Source organism: Pseudophryne corroboree, chromosome 7 (genome assembly GCF_028390025.1).
Source record: "Pseudophryne corroboree isolate aPseCor3 chromosome 7, aPseCor3.hap2, whole genome shotgun sequence".
NCBI classification, from domain to species: Eukaryota; Metazoa; Chordata; class Amphibia; order Anura; family Myobatrachidae; genus Pseudophryne; species Pseudophryne corroboree.
The window spans coordinates 252,463,072-252,486,621 of NC_086450.1; the positions used below are offsets into that span (position 1 = coordinate 252,463,072).

Consider the following 23,550-nt stretch of genomic DNA (forward strand, 5'->3'; position numbering starts at 1 on the left):
ACCTCCAACTGGTTTCAAACTGTATGTTGATCCATGATTCTACTCCCTCTGCTGGTACTCATTCCGTTCAATTGCAGACTGGCTGGAGTAAATCTTTTTGCAGGCAGCTACAGTGCTCCGGCTCCCTCTGCTGGTGGTTAGCCGTAATAGCGGGTACACTGATAGTTGTGCCGTGGATCTTAAGCTGGATTCCAAATAATGAATGGAGGTGATACAACCTGACACAGTCCACTCGAAAACGCATTTCTCCGCCTTCTAGCTCCTCAGCGGCTTCCTCAGTTCGAATGACTGTCTTCAGTAGGTCCCGTTTATATAAGCCTGGTGATTTGTAATTCCCGCGCCGATTTGCGCATGCGCACTTGGTCATGCGTTCCAAGCCTCACTTTCAGTCCCATCCTTTTATAGACTGTAGCGGCCATTTTAACAGCCCATACCAGACCTCATTATTAACTCAGGAAATCGTAGGGAAATATCATTAGAAACCAAGCCTCCTTTGGAATCCCGGTGGCCATCTTTGATTTCAATATATCACTTTAATGTATATATTCCCTATTTCGTTTTCACATGGCTGCCATAAATATAAATTATATCATATTAATAATATGCATATTGATTTACCCCATGTACTTGTTCATCCACCACTTATATTGTATACATGTGTATATATGTGTACATATTTAATAACCATATCCATAATACACATTAGTTCTATATATCCATGTATACAACACATAAATCCATGGGGAAAATCCACTATCGCCCCAAAGATTAAAATCAAAAAAATAAAATAGCTAATAGTTACCCGCTTTGAATACTAATATTGCATATGTATTTAAAGACATACGAACACACCTAATAATATTACATGTCCATGTGTTCATATAGGTCCATTGTACATGGGGGATATCTGATCTCTATTCATTTGTATTCATAATCACCCCTATATGACCTCAGACATGCACAAGTATAAAAGTAGTCTCCACCTCCATTTCTCAATACCACAAAGAAGTATCTACCCATCCAATTTATTTACATATTTATTATTATATTTTATTATATTTTATTGAGTTCCACCGAATCATTAAGTCCCTGCGGGATCAAGGTTTTAAGATTAAAAATCCAGAAGGCCTCTTTCTTACATAACCGTCTAAATCTGTCTCCTCCTCTATTTGTCACCGCCACCTGTTCTATTGCCATAATCCTAATATTTTCACTCTTACCTTCCCCACATCCTATAATATGACGATACAAATGAGTATTTCCTATTTTTTTATCTATTTGACGTTTATGCTCCATAAATCTTATGTGGAGCGCCCGAGTGGTGCGTCCCACGTATTGTAGTCCACATATGCATTGTAAAACATATATCACATATGTGGACCTACAATTCAAAAAACTTTTTATAGTATATTTCTCTTTCGAGACTGATGAAGTGAATTGTGTTGTTTTTTTATTCATATGTTTACATGTAGTACAGTTGGTCTTTCCACATTTGTGGAATCCTACTGGTGGTTTAGGTAACCACGTATTCTTTTGACCTCCTTGGACCCCAAATGATAAAGAATTTTTTCCTGAAAAGAAACTAGGTGCTATCACAGATTTTATATTAGTCGATTTTCTAAATATTACTTGATCGGTCAATTTTACCTCGGAATTTAGGGTTTCATCTAATCTCAATATTGACAAATTCTTTCTAATGATCTTCTTAATTTCATATGTATTTGTATTGAACTTAGTCACAAATGTTGTAGTCCGATCTGTCATTTTGTCTTTATTCTTTTTTATGTTGACATTAGTCATATCTAACAAAGATTCTCTCTTTACATTTTCCACCTCCCCTAGTGCCCGATCCAATATTATTTTCGGGTATCCCTGTAACATGAATGCTTCATAAAGTGATTCTATTTGTTTCCTCGCTGCTTCGTTAGTAGAACAATTCCTTTTAATGCGAAGGAATTGTCCTTTGGGAATATTATCTTTCCACCGTTGTCAACATAAAAAAGAATAAAGACAAAATGACAAATCGGACTACAACATTTGTGACTAAGTTCAATACAAATACATATGAAATTAAGAAGATCATTAGAAAGAATTTGTCAATATTGAGATTAGATGAAACCCTAAATTCCGAGGTAAAATTGACCGATCAAGTAATATTTAGAAAATTAGAAAATCGACTAATATAAAATCTGTGATAGCACCTAGTTTCTTTTCAGGAAAAAATTCTTTATCATTTGGGGTCCAAGGAGGTCAAAAGAATACGTGGTTACCTAAACCACCAGTAGGATTCCACAAATGTGGAAAGACCAACTGTACTACATGTAAACATATGAATAAAAAAACAACACAATTCACTTCATCAGTCTCGAAAGAGAAATATACTATAAAAAGTTTTTTGAATTGTAGGTCCACATATGTGATATATGTTTTACAATGCATATGTGGACTACAATACGTGGGACGCACCACTCGGGCGCTCCACATAAGATTTATGGAGCATAAACGTCAAATAGATAAAAAAATAGGAAATACTCATTTGTATCGTCATATTATAGGATGTGGGGAAGGTAAGAGTGAAAATATTAGGATTATGGAAATAGAACAGGTGGCGGTGACAAATAGAGGAGGAGACAGATTTAGACGGTTATGTAAGAAAGATTTTTAATCTTAAAACCTTGATCCCGCAGGGACTTAATGATTCGGTGGAACTCAATAAAATATAATAAAATATAATAATAAATATGTAAATAAATTGGATGGGTAGATACTTCTTTGTGGTATTGAGAAATGGAGGTGGAGACTACTTTTATACTTGTGCATGTCTGAGGTCATATAGGGGTGATTATGAATACAAATGAATAGAGATCAGATATCCCCCATGTACAATGGACCTATATGAACACATGGACATGTAATATTATTAGGTGTGTTCGTATGTCTTTAAATACATATGCAACATTAGTATTCAAAGCGGGTAACTATTAGCTATTTTATTTTTTTGATTTTAATCTTTGGGGCGATAGTGGATTTTCCCCATGGATTTATGTGTTGTATACATGGATATATATAACTAATGTGTATTATGGATATGGTTATTAAATATGTACACATATATACACATGTATACAATATAAGTGGTGGATGAACAAGTACATGGGGTAAATCAATATGCATATTATTAATATGATATAATTTATATTTATGGCAGCCATGTGAAAACGAAATAGGGAATATATACATTAAAGTGATATATTGAAATCAAAGATGGCCACCGGGATTCAAAAGGAGGCTTGGTTTCTAATGATATTTCCCTACGATTTCCTGAGTTGATAATGAGGTCTGGTATGGGCTGTTAAAATGGCCGCTACAGTCTATAAAAGGATGGGACTGAAAGTGAGGCTTGGAACGCACGACCAAGTGCGCATGCGCAAATCGGCGCGGGAATTACAAATCACCAGGCTTATATAAACGGGACCTACTGAAGACAGTCATTCGAACTGAGGAAGCCGCTGAGGAGCTAGAAGGCGGAGAAACGCGTTTTCGAGTGGACTGTGTCAGGTTGTATCACCTCCATTCATTATTTGGAATCCAGCTTAAGATCCACGGCACAACTATCAGTGTACCCGCTATTACGGCTAACCACCAGCAGAGGGAGCCGGAGCACTGTAGCTGCCTGCAAAAAGATTTACTCCAGCCAGTCTGCAATTGAACGGAATGAGTACCAGCAGAGGGAGTAGAATCATGGATCAACATACAGTTTGAAACCAGTTGGAGGTAATATAACAATTATAGCTATAATTCAATATATCAATCAGTGTGTACACACAATCTTATGCTTCTTTTGGGGACACTTGAACACATAGTGTTTGAAGATCAGCCCATACCTCACATTTCACGATTCAGTGGACATTAATTGAAACATCTACTAATTGAATGTCAATTGATTGATTGCTGCTGTTTTAGCAGCTATGGTGTTTTAACCTGAGAATTATATGAGCTATAAATTGGTTTGATGCATAATTAATCATGGTTGTTTGATTGTATATATTTGCGTGTGCTGCAGCACATGTATGTGAAAATCAGGTTTTTAAAAAATAAATTTTATGTAATTTTATGATTGATATAATTGTGTGGTCTCCATTGATTGGTGCAGTCAGCGCCCCTTTTTATTTGCAAAGGGGTTTCTCCTATGCAGATTAATTGGTTGTCTGTTTAATATAAGGAATACAATTATCCTTATAATTGGGGCAGCAGCCTGCACCATCATTTAACTTCCATTTTTTGATCAATATCAGCGCTGGGGAGTGTGCACACTTGTTCACGCATTAGGTGTGGACATTGGTGCACACATTTGGTGTTCTATTTGTGTTTATTAGCCACAGAAGATCTCTGGTTAGTTCTCCAAGATGTTGTTTGGAGCCACCTCCCTGCCGATTTCCTTCAAAAGCTATGCGCAAGTGTACACAGAAGAACTGATGCTGTTTTGAAAGCAAAGGCTGGTCACACCACATATTGGGGGTGATTCAGACCTGATCGCTAGGCTGCTAAAATTGTTGTCCTGTGATCAGATAGTCACCGCCCAAGGGGAGTGTATATTCACAGTGCAAGTGTGCGATCGCATGTGTATGCCAAGCTGCTAAAAAAAAAAAACCTCACTCAGCAGACAGCTGCAAATCCATTTGCAGCTCACTCACCATTGAATGATTTGCCCTGTGTGTGCAGTGTGTGCGCAGACCAGGACTTACTTCTACAGTGCAATCAGAATGGGCTGATCCGTGCCAGAGCTGATGTTACACACCCTCCCTGAAAACGCTTGGGAATGCCTGAGCTGCTCTCCATGGAAGTGAACAAGCCCGTGACCGGGTGAAACGCGTTTTCCCCTCTTTCCTGCGGGCCCCTCTCCTACCTGAAGACTGCATGGGTGATATTCGATACTTACCTGTATTAATGAACTGGTTTATTTTGCCTAAGCCTAAATTATCACTAGTTTAGTGAAATTCTTTTGTACATTGCTACTGTGGATTTTCCCAGGGGTATTATAACCAAGCACAGGGTGATATTTAACTATCACTTGCTTTATAAATACCAGTTCTGGTGTTCCAGCTTAAATACTTTCAGATGCAGAAAAAAATCCTCATTCTGTGATTACTGGCGTCCTCGGGTATACTTGATATCTGTTCAATCCCTCATTGAACTAACAGGGATAGGTGGAGTGTGGTTCCGTAGTTAAGTCTGTTTCAAGCATCTTAAACTGTGTTTTTTTCATTTGTCTTAATTCTATCTAGTCCTGTGTATATCACGTTTGTCTGAATGGATTTCTGTATGTTCCAGTTAATGATTTATCGTTTGGGATATTAATTACTATGTTTAATTATTACTGGCGCTCCAATGTGATGTGTATTATATAACCTACCATCATTCATTTAGGACAAGTGGTGGGGAGTGGTCTTGCATCAGGTCCACCGCAGGTACTGCATTCACACGTCCTCAGGAGGTCCTGTAATACCTCATTCCTCCTGTCAGATTATCTTTACAGTACGGAAATGTTGGTCCTTGCTTAATATTACAACATTCATCAAAAAGGGACCCCACATTGCAGTGGTTCCAATACTAAGTGGTATTCTTCTTTCTTGTTTTCTATTCAAACTCTTTTCTTTCTTCTGTGAACTCTCATCCACGATTCTGGTGAGCGTGTCCCCCAGGAGACACGTCTCTCCCGTCTAATGAGGACAGCAGATTCACGCTTACAAGATCTATACTAATCTCTCTCCCCATCTTTTCCATTATCCCTCTCTTAGAAGAAAACCATCTCTCTTTTTCGGTGCACTCTCATTAGTGGCACAGGGTAAGTCCTCCTACGACCATACCCCTACGCTCACGCCCAATCTCGTCCGATCTTGGAAACTAAACGGAGGTGGGCTAGGTCAGTACCTAGACGGGCGACCGCTAGGGAATACCCAGTGCAGTAGGAAGACCGTATTCCCTGTGGGATAACACTAACAGCAGGATCACCACTTATACTTATTCTCACTATTTCCAGTGATAAGATCCCACCCTTGTCCATCCATTGCAATTTTTCCAAGACAGATTCAAATCATTTGGGCTAGATTTCAGTCTGGGGGTGCTCCCTTTCTCGAAATCAACCCTATTCAGGGCCTTATCAATACAAACACAGTTTGTACAGATCTTTGGCAGATGGAAGCAGTATGGTATGTAGCTATCTTCCTATATGCACTTATCAAAGCATAATTAAGATCTGAACATTCCATTTTTTTAGGGAATGATTTTTTCCTTTGTTGGTATGTTAACATTCATTTATGTTAAACTTTATTATTAAGTTTTGTTTTTTGCTGAGTTCCCATTTATTTTAAGAGTAGAAATAAAGAATTGATTATCTCTTAGACACATCACTAATCAGTAGACACTAAGATACAATAAGAGTGCACCCCAACAAGAGTCATACTTTTTCTTTCTTTGTTGCATTTGCCTTCTCTTTGACTCTGGGCGCACCGCCACAGGGACAGATGGAAATAATTAATACATAATATTATTGTCCGATTTCTGGTATAAGTATCATCATTTTTCATATATCTAAGTAGGCCGGTGCTGGACAAACCCCTTTTTTCCAAACATTTTCCCTGACACTCCCAGAAAACGGTCAGTTACCACCCACAAACGGCCTCCTCCTGTCAATCAGCATGCGAATGGCTGTGCAATTAGAGTTTTCACACCAGCCTGTCGCTGACCAGCGATACCTGTTGTTGTTTGCCAACGCGCGTGCGAATTGCGGTGCATACGCATAGGCAGATAATCGCAGATCGCCCGCTGTGCGAAAACGCACAGCAGCGATCAGGTCTGAATCACCCCCCAATTGATTTGATTTAGATTTCTCTACTGTTCATTCACTTTGCATTTTGTTAATTGATAAAAATAAACTATTAACACTTTGATTTTTTTAAAGAATTCTTGCTTTGCAGCATTTTTTCCACACCTGATGTTCAGACCATATTCCAGGCTGACACCTCTATTTCTGTGGACCCAGCCTAGTAGATATTTCCACTTTTCCTATCCATTCGTGACAATCACTCACTAAGCCATTCAGTACCCAACCCTCCACCTTCCCCTACAGTGCCCCCCCCCTCTCCCTCAGCATCCACCATTCTCTCCCAAAGTGTCTCCACTAGCCTCTCTCTCCCTCAGTGTCCACCATTTTATACCTCAGCATCTTCTCACTTCTTCCTCAGCATCCTCCCTTTATCAGCGCTCCCTTTCTCTTTTTCTGGCGTTCTCTATCCGTGTCACCTATTTTCTCCATCAGTGTCGCGCCCACTCCTATCCCCTTAGCTTCTCCTTTTCTCTTCACCAGCACTCCCAATCTCTCTCAGCAACCCTCCTCCTCAGCATCCACCCTTCTCACCTTCAGTGTACCCCCTCCCTTCCCCACTCTCTCCCTCAGCAACATCTTCTAACGCTCAGTGTCCCCCCTCTTTCACATCAGCATCTCCCCTCTCCTCCTCAGCATTCCCACTCTCTCAGCATCTCTCCTTCTCAACCCTTAAGCATCTTCCCTTCTCTCCTTCAGTAACCACTGTCTCGGGTGTCTCTTTCTCTCCCTCAGCAAAACCCCTTCACCCCCCCACCACCTCAAAGTTCAAATCCTCTTTCCCTCAGCATTCCCTTTTTTCTCCCTCAGGGCGGGATGTATTAACATACATCGCCGCCCCTCACCGCCCACCGCTGCAATGCTAACATATGCGATAAACATCGCAATGCGGTGATGGAGGCCCCCCGCAATACCTGTGAGGTGGTGTGCGGGGGTCTCCGTCACATCGCTGGGGTCTCCATCTCCTCACCTGCCGGGAAGCAGGCTGTCCCGGACACCTCCTCCTCCTCCCTGCAGCCGGAAGGACCTCAGGCTGTGTTGCTAGGGGGAGGAGGTGTTTGGCTTCTAGGACCAGGGCTGCCTTAACGGAGGTATACCAGGGGGTCAGCATCAACGGCGGTGGGCGGCGGTAAGAAGCCCATAGGCTTCTATAGGGTATCGCCATCAAAAGATGGCGATACCCTCAGGGGCGAAAACATGGCGGCCGGGGATTAGTACAAATGAAACCCCCCGAAAACAGAGGTTTTACTTCATTTTCCCTTTAGTACATCTTGCCCTTAGTGTCTGCCCTTCTACTAACTTTAAAAAGCTATGAAATTCCATAGACAAAAAACCTTACGATTTCATATGCCTATTAAGGCTTCTTCACACGATCTAACATTTCAGAATATTACATTAATCTTTATCACTTGAACTCGAAAAAGCAATAAAATTCTGATCATTAAGACTGACGACTTCATGGGCGTGTTCCTAGCACAATACCAGTGGCAAACGCAGGATTTTCATGGGGGGGGGGGGGGGGGTTCCAGAACTGGGTGGAGCCAAGCATGGGGGTGGGGACTGAGGTGACCCAGTATATGCTGGATCCGTAAAACTAGTGTGTGTGTGTGTGTGTGTATATATATATATATATATCTACACATATATATACCGTATATACACCTATGTATATATTTATATACACATAGCATATTGAACATGCACACATATATATATATATATATATATATACATACAGTACACGTATATATACGCATGTATATATATCATATGTGTGTGTGTTTATGTATGTATGTATATACATATTTATATATGTATGCACAAATTGCACATGGATATATATGTACTATAATTGAAATAAAGTAAACTTTTATTAAGCACTTACAAGTGCCACCAGGAAGAAAGCAGGCTACAGAGGACGCTAGACAGCCATTATTAATACTCATGCAGCAAAAAATATATATTTTTTTTGGTGGAGGGGGGTTTCTGGGTGTTCGGAAACCCCTCTGGGTGCGCCACTGCAATACAGATATGTTACGCCATCTCACCCTGTGGTTAAATGTAGATTCAGCACTCTCATGGTGTGAAATTGCTGTCACTCACAAAATGGTGGAGCTGCCAATTCACAGATTTGTGTGCTCACTGCAATACACACATGCACTGCTTTTTGGAGCCTGAATGATGGAGATTAATATAATATTCTGAAATGTAAGATTATGTGAAGAAGATTTAAAAGGAGAAAAAATAAGATTTTAAACCTACCGGTAAATCTTTTTCTCCTAGTCCGTAGAGGATGCTGGGGACTCCGTAAGGACCATGGGGTATAGACGGGCTCCGCAGGAGACATGGGCACTATAAAGAACTTTTAGTATGGGTGTGCACTGGCTCCTCCCTCTATGCCCCTTCTCCAGACCTCAGTTAGAGAAACTGTGCCCAGAGGAGATAGACAATATGAGGAAAGGATTTTGTTAATCTAAGGGCAAGATTCATACCAGCCCACACCAATCATACCATATAACCTGGAAAATACGCAACCAGTTTACAGTATGAACAAAAAACAGTATCAGTCAAAGACCGATTCCAACTGTAACATAACCCTTATGGAAGCAACAACTATATACAAGTCTTGCAGATTTAGTCCGCATCCTCTATGGACTAGGAGAAAAAGATTTACCGGTAGGTTTAAAATCTTATTTTCTCTTACGTCCTAGACGATGCTGGGGACTCCGTAAGGACCATGGGGTTTATACCAAAGCTCCAAACCGGGCGGGTGAATGCGGATGACTCTGCAGCACCGACTGAGCAAACACAAGGTCCTCATCAGCCAGGGTATCAAACTTGTAGAATTTTGCAAAAGTGTTTGAACCCAACCAAGTAGCTGCTTGGCACAGCTGTAATGCCGAGACGCCTCCGGCAGCCGCCCAAGAAGAGCCCACCTTCCTAGTGGAATGGGCCTTTACCGAATTTGGTAACGGCAATCCAGCCGTAGAATGAGCCTGCTGAATCGTGTTACAGATCCAGCAAGCAATAGTCTGCTTAGAAGCAGGAGCGCCAACTTTGTTTGCTGCATACAGGACAAACAGAGCCTCTGTTTTCCTAACCCTAGCCGTCCTGGCTACATAAATTTTTAAGGCCCTGACTACATCCAGGGACTTGGAGTCCTCCAAGTTCCCCGTAGCCACAGGCACCACAATAGGTTGATTCATATGAAATTAAGAAACCACCTTAGGCAAAAATTGAGGACGAGTCCTCAACTCCGCTCTATCCACATGGAAAATCAAACAGGGGCTCTTGTGGGACAAGGCCGCCAATTCAGATACCCGCCTTGCAGATGCCAAAGCCAATAACATGACCACCTTCCACGTGAGAAATTTTAATTCAACCGTTTGAAGAGGTTCAAACCAGTGAGATTTTAGGAAACTTAACACCACGTTAAGGTCCCACGGTGCCACTGGGGGCACAAAGGGGGGCTGGATGTGCAGCACTCCCTTCACAAACGTCTGGACTTCTGGGAGAGAAGCCAATTCTCTGATCTTTGAGGATTCAGTAATATCAGGTATGGTTCCCAAAGACTGGCGTATAGCGGAAGTAGTGCCTATATTCAAAAAGGGAAGTAAAGCTGAACCAGGTAATTATAGACCAGTTAGTCTTACATCTATAGTGGGGAAAGTATTGGAAGGTATTCTAAGAGATAGTATTCAGAAGTTCCTTGAAACCAATAAGGTCATTAAAAGGAATCAACATGGGTTTATGAAGGACAGATCCTGTCAAACCAACTTACTTGGCTTTTATGAAACAGTAAGCGCAAACCTAGATCAGGGTAAAGACGTGGATGTAATCTTTTTAGACTTTGCCAAAGCGTTTGATACTGTACCACACATGAGACTTATATACAAGCTACAAGAATCAGGGCTAGGAAGCACAATATGCACTTGGGTCAAAAACTGGTTAGATAATAGGAAGCAGCGCGTTGTGGTTAATGGATATTTTTCAACTTGGACTGAAGTGCTAAGTGGTGTGCCGCAAGGCTCAGTATTAGGACCGCTATTGTTCAATATTTTCATTAACGACCTAACAGAAGGTCTAGAGAGCATGGTGTCAATTTTTGCAGATGATACCAAATTGTGTAAGGCTATAAATACAGAGGAGGATGCCGAGTCTCTTCAGAACGACTTAGTTAAATTAGAAGCATGGGCAGCCAAATGGAGAATGCGCTTCAACACAGACAAGTGTAAGGTAATGCACTGTGGTAACAAGAACAAAAATTACACCTACCTACTAAATGGGGTAAAACTAGGGGATTCTGTACTGGAAAAGGACTTAGGTGTCCTCATAGATAGCAAGCTAAGCAGTAGTACCCAAAGTAGGACTGCAGCAAAGAAGGCTAATAAGATATTAGCATGCATAAAACGGGGTATTGATGCTAGGGACGAGAGTATTATACTCCCATTATATAAATCACTAGTGAGGCCACACCTTGAATACTGTGTACAGTTCTGGGCACCGTACTACAAAAAGGATATCCTGGAGCTTGAAAAGGTACAAAGGAGGGCGACCAAACTAATTAAGGGCATGGAGACGATGGAATACAAGGAAAGGCTTGAAAGACTAGGCATGTTTACATTGGAAAAGCGGAGACTAAGAGGGGATATGATCAACATCTACAAATATATAAGGGGACAATACTCAGAGCTTGCGCGGGACCTGTTTTTGGTTAGATCAACACAGAGGACTCGTGGACACTCGCTCAGGTTAGAGGAGAGGAGATTTCGCACAATACGGCGTAAAGGCTTTTTCACGGTAAGGACAATACGTGTTTGGAATTCCCTGCCCGAGGGAGTTGTAATGGCGGAATCTGTCAACACCTTTAAGAATGGGTTAGATAAATTCCTATTGGATAAGGATATCCAGGGGTATGGTGCATAGTCATGCATTATAGTTACTATTTAGTCAAATCATCATGCAGAGGACACCACAAATAGGTTGAACTCGATGGACAATTGTCTTTTTTCAACCTCAGATACTATGTTACTATGTTACTAATTCCTTCTGGAAGAATATAGATAGGGCCGAAATCTGTACCTTAATGGAGCCTAACTTCAGGCCCATATCCACTCCTGTCTGTAGAAAGTGGAGAAAACGTCACAGATGGAAATCTTCCGTAGGAGCATTCTTGGCTTCACACCAAGATACATACTTCCTCCAGATACGGTGATAATGTTTTGCCGTCACCTCCTTCCTAGCCTTTATCAGAGTAGGGATGACTTCCTCCGGAATACCTTTCCCAGCTAGGATTCGGTGTTCAACCGCCATGCCGTCAAACGTAACTGCGGTAAGTCTTGGAACACGCAGGGCCCCTGCTGTAACAGGTCCTCCCTGAGAGGAAGAGGCTACGGATCTTCTGTGAGCATTTCCTGAAGATCTGAGTACCAGGCCCTTCGAGGCCAATCGGGAACAATGAGTACTGTCTGCAATCTTTTTTGTCTTATGATTCTCAATATTTTTGAGATGAGAGGAAGAGGAGGGAACACATAGACCGACTGAGACACCCATGGTGTCACCAGGGCGTCCACTGCTATTGCCAGAGGGTCCCGTGACCTGGCACAATACCTCCAAAGCTTCTTGTTGAGGCGTGACGCCATCATGTCTATTTGAGGAATTCCTCAAAGACTTGTTATCTCTGCAAAAACTTCCTGATGAAGTCCCCACTCTCCTGGATGGAGATCGTGTCTGCTGAGGAAGTCTGCTTCCCAGTTGTCCACTCCCGGAATGAAGACAGCTGACAGAGCGCTTACGTGATTTTCCGCCCAGTGAAGAATCCTGGTGGCCTCCGCCATCGCCACTCTGCTCCTTGTCCCGCCTTGGCGGTTTACATGAGCCATGGCTGTGACGTTGTCTGATTGAATCAGAACCGGTAGGTCGCGAAGAAGATTCTCCGCTTGTCGTAGGCAGTTGTATATGACCCTCAATTCCAGTATGTTGATGTGTAGACAAGCCTCCTAGCTTGACCATAGTCCCTGAAAATTTCTTTCTTGTGTGACTGCTCCCCATCCTCGGAGGCTCGCGTCCGTGGTCACCAGAACCCAGTCTCGAATGCCGAACCTGCGACTCTCTAGAAGGTGAACTCTCTGCAGCCACCACAGGAGAGACACCCTGGCCCTGGGGGACAGGGTTATTTTCTGATGTATTTGTAGATGGGACCCGGACCACTTGTCCAGAAGGTCCCACTGAAATGTCCTCGCATGGAACCTGCCGAAGGGGATGGCCTCGAAGGCTGCCACCATTTTTCCCAGAACTCGAGTGCATTGATGAACAGACACTCTTTTTGGTTTTAGCAGGTCTCTGACCTTGTTCTGGAGGTCCTGGGCCTTTTCTAATGGGAGAAAAACCCTCTTTTGTTCTGTGTCCAGAATCATGCCTAAGAATAATAGCCGAGTCGTTGGAACCAATTGTGACTTTGGCAGATTGAGAATCCAACCGTACTGTTGCAATTGATCTCTCGATCTCGCCTTTATCAGGAGATCGTCCAAGTATGGGATAATTGTGACTCCCTGCCTGCGCAGGAGCACCATCATCTCCGCCATCACCTTGGTGAAAATCCTCGGGGCCGTGGAAAGCCCAAACGGCAACGTCTGAAACTGGTAATGACAGTCCTGTATAGCGAATCTCAGATACTCCCGATGAGGGGGATATATGGGGACATGAAGGTATGCATCCTTTATGTCCAGTGACACCATAAAATCCCTCCCTTCCAGGCTGGATATTACAGCTCGGAGCGATTCCATCTTGAATTTGAACTTTTTCAAGTACAGGTTTAAGGATTTAGATTTAGATTTAAAATGGGTCTGACCGAACCATACGGCTTCGGGACCACGAACAGGGTTAAATAGTACCCTTTTCCCTGTTGGACCAGGGGAACCTTGATAATCACTTGCTGTTGATAAATCAGCGAGGGGGCACCTCTTCGAATTCCAGCTTGTAGCCTTGGGAAACAATTTCCATCGCCCAAGGATCCACGGCTGAAAGAACCCAGATGTGGCTGAAAAGTCGAAGACGTGCCCCCACTGGTGCGGGCTCCCTCAGTGGAGCCCCAGCGTCATGCGGTGGATTTTGTAGAAGCCGGGGAGGACTTCTGCTCCTGGGAACTAGCCGAAGCAGGCGTTCTCTTTCCTCTACCCTTACCTCTGGCAAGGAAGAAGGAGCCCAACCTCTTCTGGACTTATGCGACCGAAAGGACTGCATCTGATACTGTGGAGTTTTCTTTTGCAGGTTGGGGAACAAAAGGTAAAATGGTAGATTTACCCGCGGTAGCTGTGGAAACCAGGTCCGCGAGCCCATCCCCAAACAACACTTCACCCTTGTAAGGTAAAACCTCCATATGCTTCTTTGAGTCTGCATCACCCGTCCATTGGCGGGTCCATAGAGCTCGTCTCGCAGAAATAGCCATGGCATTGGCTCTGGAACCCAGCAGCCCAACGTCTCTTTGAGCGTCCCTCATATATAAGACTGAGTCTTTAATGTGGGCTAAGGTCAATAAAATGGTATCCCTGTCCAGAGAATCAAGGTCAGCTGACAAGGTATCTGTCCACGCTGCAACTGCACTACACACCCATGCCGATGCTATTGCCGGTCTGAGCAAAGCACCTGTATGCGCATAAATAGACTTTAAAGTAGTTTCCTGTCTGCGATCAGCAGGATCCTTGAGGGCTGCCGTGTCCGGAGACGGTAGCGCCACCTTCTTGGACAGGCGTGCTTACCTCAGTGAAGATCTGAAGTCTTCTGCCGCCTTGAAGTCTTCTTTTCTTCTTATACTCACCCGGCTTCTATCTTCCGGCTCTGCGAGGAGGACGGCGGCGCGGCTCTGGGACGAACGGCGGGGTGAGACCTGCGTTCCGACTCCCTCTGGAGCTAATGGTGTCCAGCAGCCTAAGAAGCAGAGCCTATCATTTAAGTAGGTCTGCTTCTCTCTCCTCAGTTCCACGATGCAGGGAGCCTGTTGCCAGCAGTGCTCCCTGAAAATAAAAAACCTAACAAAATTATTTTTCAGAGAAACTCAGGAGAGCTCCCCTGTAATGCACCCTATCTCCTCTGGGCACAAAATCTAACTGAGGTCTGGAGGAGGGGCATAGAGGGAGGAGCCAGTGCACACCCATACTAAAAGTTCTTTATAGTGCCCATGTCTCCTGCGGAGCCCGTCTATACCCCATGGTCCTTACGGAGTTCCCAGCATCCTCTAGGACATAAGAGAAAGTAAGGTTTTTTGTCTACGCATATATATATATATATATTTCAACATGAATTTGTTTCACTTAACTTGAATATGAGTTCTGGTACTAATTTCTTGTATATTTGTTATGAGTTGCCACATCGGCTCATTCCTGTATGTATTCTGTCTCCTAGCAACTAGGATACTGCATGCTATGTGCTGCAGCACATCTTTTTGGAATGCCTTGTTAACTGACTCCAGCATGATGACTGCTGACTCCTGTGATTGGTCTCTCTCCCTTTCATTAGGGATTCTGGCCAGTTCCTGTTGCCGGTGATATTCCCTAGTTCCTGTTTTCCAGTGAAACCTGTCACCCGGTTGCTGCACACTGTACAGTCCTCTGTTCCTGTGCCCTAGTCTGTCTGTCCGAGTCCTGCATCCTTGTACCTTGCCTCAAGCTCTCAGTGTGCTGTCACTGCCAGACTTGCACCTTTGTCCTGTTGGATCCTGCTCAGTACCTGCTACCCTTTTGTCCATTCCTGCTCTGTGTCCTTGTCTACTTGCTGTGGCACTCGTTACTTTCGTGTTGGTTCCTAATTCATGTCCAGGCTCCTCTCAAGTCTTTGCGAATATATCCTTCCAGTCCTAGTTCTATGCACATTCCACCTGTGTGTATGTAAATGCCTTCTGCAGTAAAGTGTTTTCACTCCAGCCATGTATGTAAGTCACAAGCCTGCAACATATCCAGTACTCAAGCTACATCCTAGCCTCTGTGTTATTGCAATCTGCAGCCTAGACACACTTCATCTAGCATGTCTCTCTGCAACTTAGTGCATACTGTGAGCACTCTGCTTTCAGTCAGTACACACTCAGCACCTGATTGTTCCAGCAGTTAACCACCGCCTGGCTTAGTTTCCTACAACTCACACCTCACTGCTTCAGTTACCAGTGGCCTTCTATGAATCCTGCACACTCCTAGTTCAGAAGTCTTCAGCCAGCGTATTTTGCTAACCCAGCCTGCAATTAATGCCTGCTTTTCTGTATATCCGGTTTTCTTCTGTCTACAGTTACACCAGCTTAGTCTGTATAACGTAGCCAAAGTCTGTTCTCTATTAACCCTAGGCTGCAAATAACCAGTGCCCTGCAAGCTGCTACATTCCAGGTTTATTACCTTGTGGTCTCCAGCCTATTGTGTGAGAGGATTAAGCCCAGGTGGTCCCCTAAGTACCAGAGAAACAGTGGGGGCTGTTATTAACAGAAGACCCTCTAACCGGCTTTAGGGGTCTCGAACACATAGTGCTGGAGTTCCCTAACGTAATATAACATTTCTCAACAATCATTTAGACTTTCTTAATTATTCAGTTAACCAATACTGATTTTTTCAATGTTTTTTTACCCTATTCTTCCCTTCATTAGTCGACAATGTTTTAATTTGCATCGCAATTAGTTTTTCAACTTTATACACTGGTTTTACTTAACTTGTGAACAGGAGTTCTAGTACTAGTTCCAAGTTTATGTAACACTTCTCTGCAATCATTTAAACTTCCTTAATTACTCAATTAACAGTTGAGCCTATATATTCCTACCCATTCTGACTACCCCCACTCATTTAGTCAACACTTCTGGGGAAGCGGGCAGTTGCTGGGAAACGTGAGAATTTTATTTCTCTTTTATGCTTTATTTTTATGCCTGACTAGCTGAATACCTGTGCTTCGCTATGGAATTTCAAGTATTTCCGTGCGTATAACTTTAATTTTGAAGGACTTCCTGGTAAACTAATTAAAAACTTACAACAAGACATGCTCCACCCGCCGCTGCTAATCTTTGTCAGGCCGCACCTCCGGGCGGGTCTTCTTTGGATTGATGCTGTCAAAAAGCTGGCACTGAGGAGAATCCGCCTCCTTCTCTGCCGCGTCCCGCCTCTGATGCTGCCCTGCTCAGTGCTGTAAATGCTGGGATGACAGGCCAAGCTCTGCCCGCTGTATGTTAAATATGTAAGGTTTGCAGGGATAGGCTGACTCTATTCCAAAGGGCCCTAGGTCTCCTTGCTTAGCTTCTCATTCTCCTGAGGGCTCCTCCTTTGAGGTAAAAAGGTAAAGATTTTGCACAACACTTAAGGTCACTGGGAGATCTGTTGGTTCCCTTTACACAGCAGATAAGCAATTGCTGACTATCAAGCTTTCCTTTAATGCATTTAAGAGTCAAAATATTTATGTCTCCTTTCATCCTATTGCTCTCTGAAAGGTTCAATGTTTAGTTCAAGTGACAGGCTAATCTATGATAATTGAGACACTATTCTCTCCAGACTGGAAATAGGGTGGTTAAGTACTTATATCTGAAATAGAGAGAGACATTTTATTTTTCAACCCTTCTCACCCGCCATGCTGATGGGGGTTTAAACTTGAACTGAAACGGCATCGGGACTGTCACTATTCATCTGAGCGACCCCGAAAACTATGGATTTTAAAAATGTCACCCCCTTCCCACTCTTGCCATATAGGTAATTGTTCGCACTTAATATAATATTAGGGTAATGGATATTGTCTCAATTAAAATATAATTCATTATAAAAGGTGATTCTTACGATAGTGGACGGGATGGAAAAATATTTTATAGTAAGCCATAGTTATTAAATGGGTTTGAACATATTAGGTAAAGGTTAGATGATTTAAGAAATAATGTTTGTATATGTGTACATATAGGGCCTAATTCTGAGTTGGTCGCAGCAGCAATTTTGTTAGCAGTTGGGCAAAACCATGTGCACTGCAGGAGGGGCAGATATAACATGTGCAGAGAGAGTTAGATTTGGGAGGGGTGTGTTCAAACTGAAATCTAAATTGCAGTGTAAAATTAAAGCAGCCAGTATTTACCCTGCGCAGAAACAAAATAACCCACCCAAATCTAACTGTCTCTGCACATGTTATATCTGCAACACCTGCAGTGCACATGGTTTTGCCCAACTGCTAACAAACTTGCTGCTGCGATCAACTCAGAATTACCCCCATAGATGTGTATTTGTGTAAGACATTGTGTAGGGAATTTTATACTGCTTAAGCCATAAATGAGGTTACTATATAACAAAGAATGTGCTTACAATCGAATGGTCACTGCAATCCGCAGGTGGACATTTAGATCAGAATCAAGATTTGCAATACAGTACCTTTGGCAATTATAAATTAGCTGGCCTATTGTATTGTCCAGTTATACTGCAGACCGGAGAAAATTACAACACAACATCAATTGAATGACCAAGTCCCAATTGTTCATGTTAACACCTGTGGTAAACAAATGTATTTACATTCCAAATAATCAAAAAGAAAACCTTTGGTGGACTAAGAAATATCATACTCTATGGGGGAGATTCAATTGTTTGATAAGTCAGTTGGGTGTCTATTTTTTTTCTATCTAATAGACTGTAAAGTTGGTTGGGTGTCTATTTTTCCTAACATTTGAATATCCCCCAATGACTCCAGAATACACTCCCTGCTCGTCACAATTGAGCAGAGCAATCAGACATGTTTTACGAATATGTAAATTAGGATTGTTAAGGTTTGGATATAAAGCAGAGTTTTTGGAGCCAGGTGGTTACAGTAGTTCAGGAGCTTAGGAAAGAGAAAGCAGGAGGAGGAAGGAGAGATGTTCACAGAGAAGGAATGGTCCTTGGGATGGTAACCATGTTACTTGCAAGTATACAATTTATGTTATTAATTGTCTAAGTTTGTTAAAATGTTTCATGTTGTTTTATGTTATATAATTATAACATAATAATTATTATTATTATTATAATAATGATTATAAGCATAAATATAATTAGTACATGTATCACTACTGTGTATATCTTATTCTGTATAATTTGATTTGCCTGTAAATAAACCAATCCGTATGGTCAGAGCTGTAATTCCTTGTTTGAACTCACATTGGAATCATAATTTTATAGTTCATATGTTTGACAACAGCATATAATAGGATTTTAATTACCTACCGGTAAATCCTTTCCTCGTAGTCCGTAGAGCAGGGGTGGGAAACCTCAGGCCCGCGGGCCGCAGAGCCACTTGATCCGGCCCAACCAGGCTCACCTAACCGTGGAGATGCTGGGCGCCCGCTGAGATTTTGTTACTAGACTTTGTAACCCTAGCTTCTTCCCCTCATCAGCAGCCGGAGGCAGGAGCTCACTCCTGAGCTCCGGCTTCCGGCTCTGGCAGTTTTGCGTGTACAGCTGTGCGGTGCTATGGGAGAGATGTCATGACGTCTCTCCCAAAGTTCTGAGGAGCGGGCAGCCAACCGGAGGGCAACGGTCTGGAAGCAGGAGCAGGGCTGGTGAGTATTGTGGGTTTTTTGTTCTTTTAATGTGTGTGTGTAAGCGGCGCTACTAGAGGGCATATCTAATGGGGCATATTTAATGGGGCATATCCAATGGAGCATAACAACTGACTGGGGGCATATCTAATGGGGCATAACAAGTGACTGGGGGCATATGTACTGCGGGTATATCTACTGGGGCATAACTACTGACTTGGGCATATCTACTGGGGCATAACTACTGGTGGCAGGCTAATTTTTAAGTTGATCATTTTTGTATGGCCCCAGAAGGATTTTATAAATATCCAAATGGCCCTTGGTAGAAAAACGGTTCCCCATCCCTGCCGTAGAGGATGCTGGGGACCACATTAGTACCATGGGGTTTAGATGGGTCCCTTGGGAGCCATGGGCACTTTAAGAGTTTAATAGTGTGGGCTGGCTTCTCCCTCTATGCCCCTCCCACCAGACTCAGTCTAGAAACTGTGCCCGAGGAGACGGACATACTTTGAGTGAAGTAAATACACAGATAGTGGTAAGATTCACACCAGCTCACACATAACAAAGCAAACCAAGCTAACAAGCTTGAACAATTCAGCAACAGCTGAACAACAGTACTTAACCAAGTAACAATGCAGTATTTAACCAAGTAACAAGGTAGTACCGAACCAAGTTACAACTGCAGGAGAACGAATCGCTGGGCGCCCTCTACGGACTACGAGAAAAGGATTTACCAGTAGGTAATTAAAATCTTATTTTCTCTTACGTCCTAGAGGATGCTGGGGTCCACATTTCCACATTAGTACCATGGGGATGTACCAAAGCTCCCAGTACGGGAGGGAGAGTGCGGAGGCTCCTGCAGAACAGATTGACCAAACTTTAGGTCCTCAGAGGCCAAATATCGTACCTGTAAACTTAGCAAACGTGTTCGACCCTGAACAAGTAGCCGCTCTGCAAAGCCGAGACACCCCAGGAAGCCGCCCAGGAAGAACCCACCTTACGAGTAGAGTGGGCCTTAACAGATGTTGCACACGGCAAGCCTGCCGTAGAATAAGCATGCTGGATATTGAACCTGATCCTGCGAGAAATCGTCTGCTTAGAAGCAGGACACCCAATCTTGTTTCTGTGACGAGAATTTCTCTTCACATAAAACTTCAAAGCCCTCACAACATCCAAGGACTTTGAGTGGAAAATTAAGTAGTGGATTTGCAGGACAAAGCCCCCAATTCAGACACACGTCTAGCAGATGCTAATGCCAACAGTGTGACCGCCTTCCAAGTGAGAAACTTGACCTCAACCTCCTGTAAAGGCTCAAACCAATTCGATTGCAGGAACTGCAACACCACGTTAAGATCCCAAGGTGCTGTAGGAGGCACAAAGGGAGGCTGGATGTGCAGGACCCCTTTCAAAAAAGTCTGAACCTCAGGGAGGGAAGCCAATTGTTCCATGAAGAAAATGGACATGGCCGAAATCTGGACCTTTATGGAGCCCAAACGTAGGCCCACATCCACACCTGCTTGCAGAAAGCATAGAAACCATCCAAGTTGAAACTCCACCATAGGAAACTTCTTGGATTCACACCAAGACACATACTTTTTCCAAATGAGATGGTAATGTTTAGACGTTACTTCCTTCGTAGCCAGTATCAGGGTAGGAATAACCTTGATTGGAATGCCCTTCCGAGCTAAGATCTGGCGTTCAGCCTCCATGCCGTCAAACGTAGCTGCGGTAAGTCTTGATAACCGAACGGTCCTTGTTGCAGAAGGTCCTCTCGCAGAGGAAGAAGCCTCGGGTCTTCCAGCAGTAACTCCAGAAGATCCGCGTAGCTCTTCTTGGCTAGTCCGGAGCAATGAGGATCGCCTGAACTCTTGCTTTCTTTATGAGTTTTAGAATTCTTGGGATGAGTGGAAGTGGAGGGAACACGTACACTGACTTGAACACCCACGGAGTTACCAGGGCATCCACCGCAACTGCCTGTGGATCCCGCGACCTGGAACAGTACCTCCAAAGCTTCTTGTTGAGGCGGGAGGCCATCATATCTATGTGAGGTACACCACAAAGATTTGTCACCTCCGTGAACACCTCCGGATGGAGGCCCCACTCTCCTGGAGAGATCGTGTCTGCTGAGGAAGTCTGCTTCCCAGTTGTCCACTCCCGGAATGAAGATTGCTGACAGTGCCCAAAGGAGGCTCCTTGTTACCTCCGACATTGCAGCCCTGCTCTTCGTTCCGCCCTGTTATGTATGCCACGGTCGTTACATTGTCCGACTGAACATGAATGGCCTGATCTTTCAGAAGATGTGCCGCTTGTAGAAGACCATTGTACACAGCTCTTAGTTCCAGAATGTTTATTGGAAGGATGGATTCCAAACTTGACCACCTTCCTTGGAAGGATTCCCCTTGGATGACAGCGCCCTAACCTCTGAGATTTGCATCAATGGTTAGAAGGATCCAGTTCTGAATCCAGAACCTGCTGCCCTCGAGAAGGTGAGGCATATGTAGCCACCATAGGAGCGAAATCCTGGATTCGGCGACAGACGTATTCTCTGGTGCATGTGCAGGTGAGATCCCGACCACTTGTCCAGGAGATCCAGTTGGAAGAACCGTGCATGAAATCTTCCTTACTGCAGAGCCTCGTAGGAGGCAACCATCTTCACCAGAAGGCGAATGCACTGATGAACCGATACCCCAGCAGGCTTCAAGACATTCCGGACCATTGTTTGTATCTCCAACGCCTTCACCTGTAGAAACACCCTCTGCCCTTCCGTGTCGAGGATCATCCCCAGGAAAGACAATCTCCTTGTTGACTCCAAATGCAATTCTGGAAAATTCAGGATCCATCCATGATCCCTGAGCAGTCGAGTCGTGAAAGCAATGGACTGAAAAAACCTCTCCATGGACGACACCTTTACCAGCAGATCGTCCAGATAAGGAATTATGTTCACTCCCCGTCTGCGGAGCAGTACCATCATCTCTGCCATCACCTTGGTGAACACCCTCGGTGCCATGGAGAGGCTGAATGACAGTGCCTGGAACTGATGACAGTCCAGCAATGCAAATCTTAGATAAGCCTGGTGAGGCGGCCAGATCGGAATGTGAAGGTGCGCATCCTTGATATACAGGGATACCAAGAATTCCCCCTTCTCCAGACCTGAGATCACCGCTCTCAGAGACTCCATTTTGAATTTGAATTCCCTCAAATAAGGGTTTAACGACTTCAGGTTCAAAATTGGTCTGACCGAACCATCCGGTTTCGGTACCACAAATAGATTTGAATAGTAACCATTGCTTTCCAGATGAGGTGGAACAATGAGGTGGAACAATGACATTTGCCCTTTCCAATTTTTTAATGGCTTACTGTAGGATAGCCCTTTCTGTCAGCAAAGCTCGTAAGCATGATTTGAAGAATCTGTGAGGTGGGAGCTCTTGAAATTCCAGTCTGTACCCCTGGGACACAATATCCTGTACCTAGGGATCCAGGCCGGATGATACCCAGACGTGACTGAAAAGTCTGAGTCTCGCTCCCACCTGCCCGCTCTCCAGGCTGGGAGGTCCACCGTCATGCTGAGAATTTTGAGGAAACAGAGCCAGGCTTCTGTTCCTGGGAACCTGCAGGTGCAGGTTTTCTGGATTTTCCCCGACCACCGGGGAAAGGACTGCATTGTAGATACAGAAAAAGATTTCTTCGGTGTCTGAATGGCTGAGGGAAGAAAGGTTGACTTACCCGCAGTTGCCGTGGAGATCCACGGATCCAAAGCTTCCCCAAATAGAGCCTGACCTGTGAAGGGTAGGTTCTCAACACTTCTCTTGGATTCCGCGTCTGCAGACCATTGGAACAGCCAGAGTCCCCTGCGTGCCGTGACAGCCATGGTAGACGTCCTTGCATTCAGATGACCCAGGTCCTTCATGGCTTCCACCTGCAGAATCCTGTATGTGACGTAAAAACATTTCAATGTCACTTCTAGCCATAGCATCTAATTCCTCTAGTAATGTGCCTGACCACTTTACTATGGCTTTAGAAATCCATGCACAGGCAATAGTGGGACTTAACGCCACGCCTGAAGCAGTGTATATGTATTTGAGCGTTGTCTCAATCTTGCAGTCTGCCAGTTCTTTCAACGCGGTAGACCCAGTGACCGGTAAAACCACCTTTATAGACAGTCTAG

At 43.7% G+C, this 23,550-nt stretch overlaps 1 protein-coding gene and 1 pseudogene across 4 annotated transcripts in view; one reads left to right on the forward strand and one right to left on the reverse strand.

Moving 5' to 3' along the window:
- Positions 1–23,550, reverse strand: part of TNRC18 (trinucleotide repeat containing 18) — a 1,076,633-nt gene that overhangs the window by 885,544 nt on the left and 167,539 nt on the right. The window lies entirely within an intron of this gene.
- LOC134946149 (5S ribosomal RNA) lies at positions 5,854–5,972 on the forward strand (annotated as a pseudogene).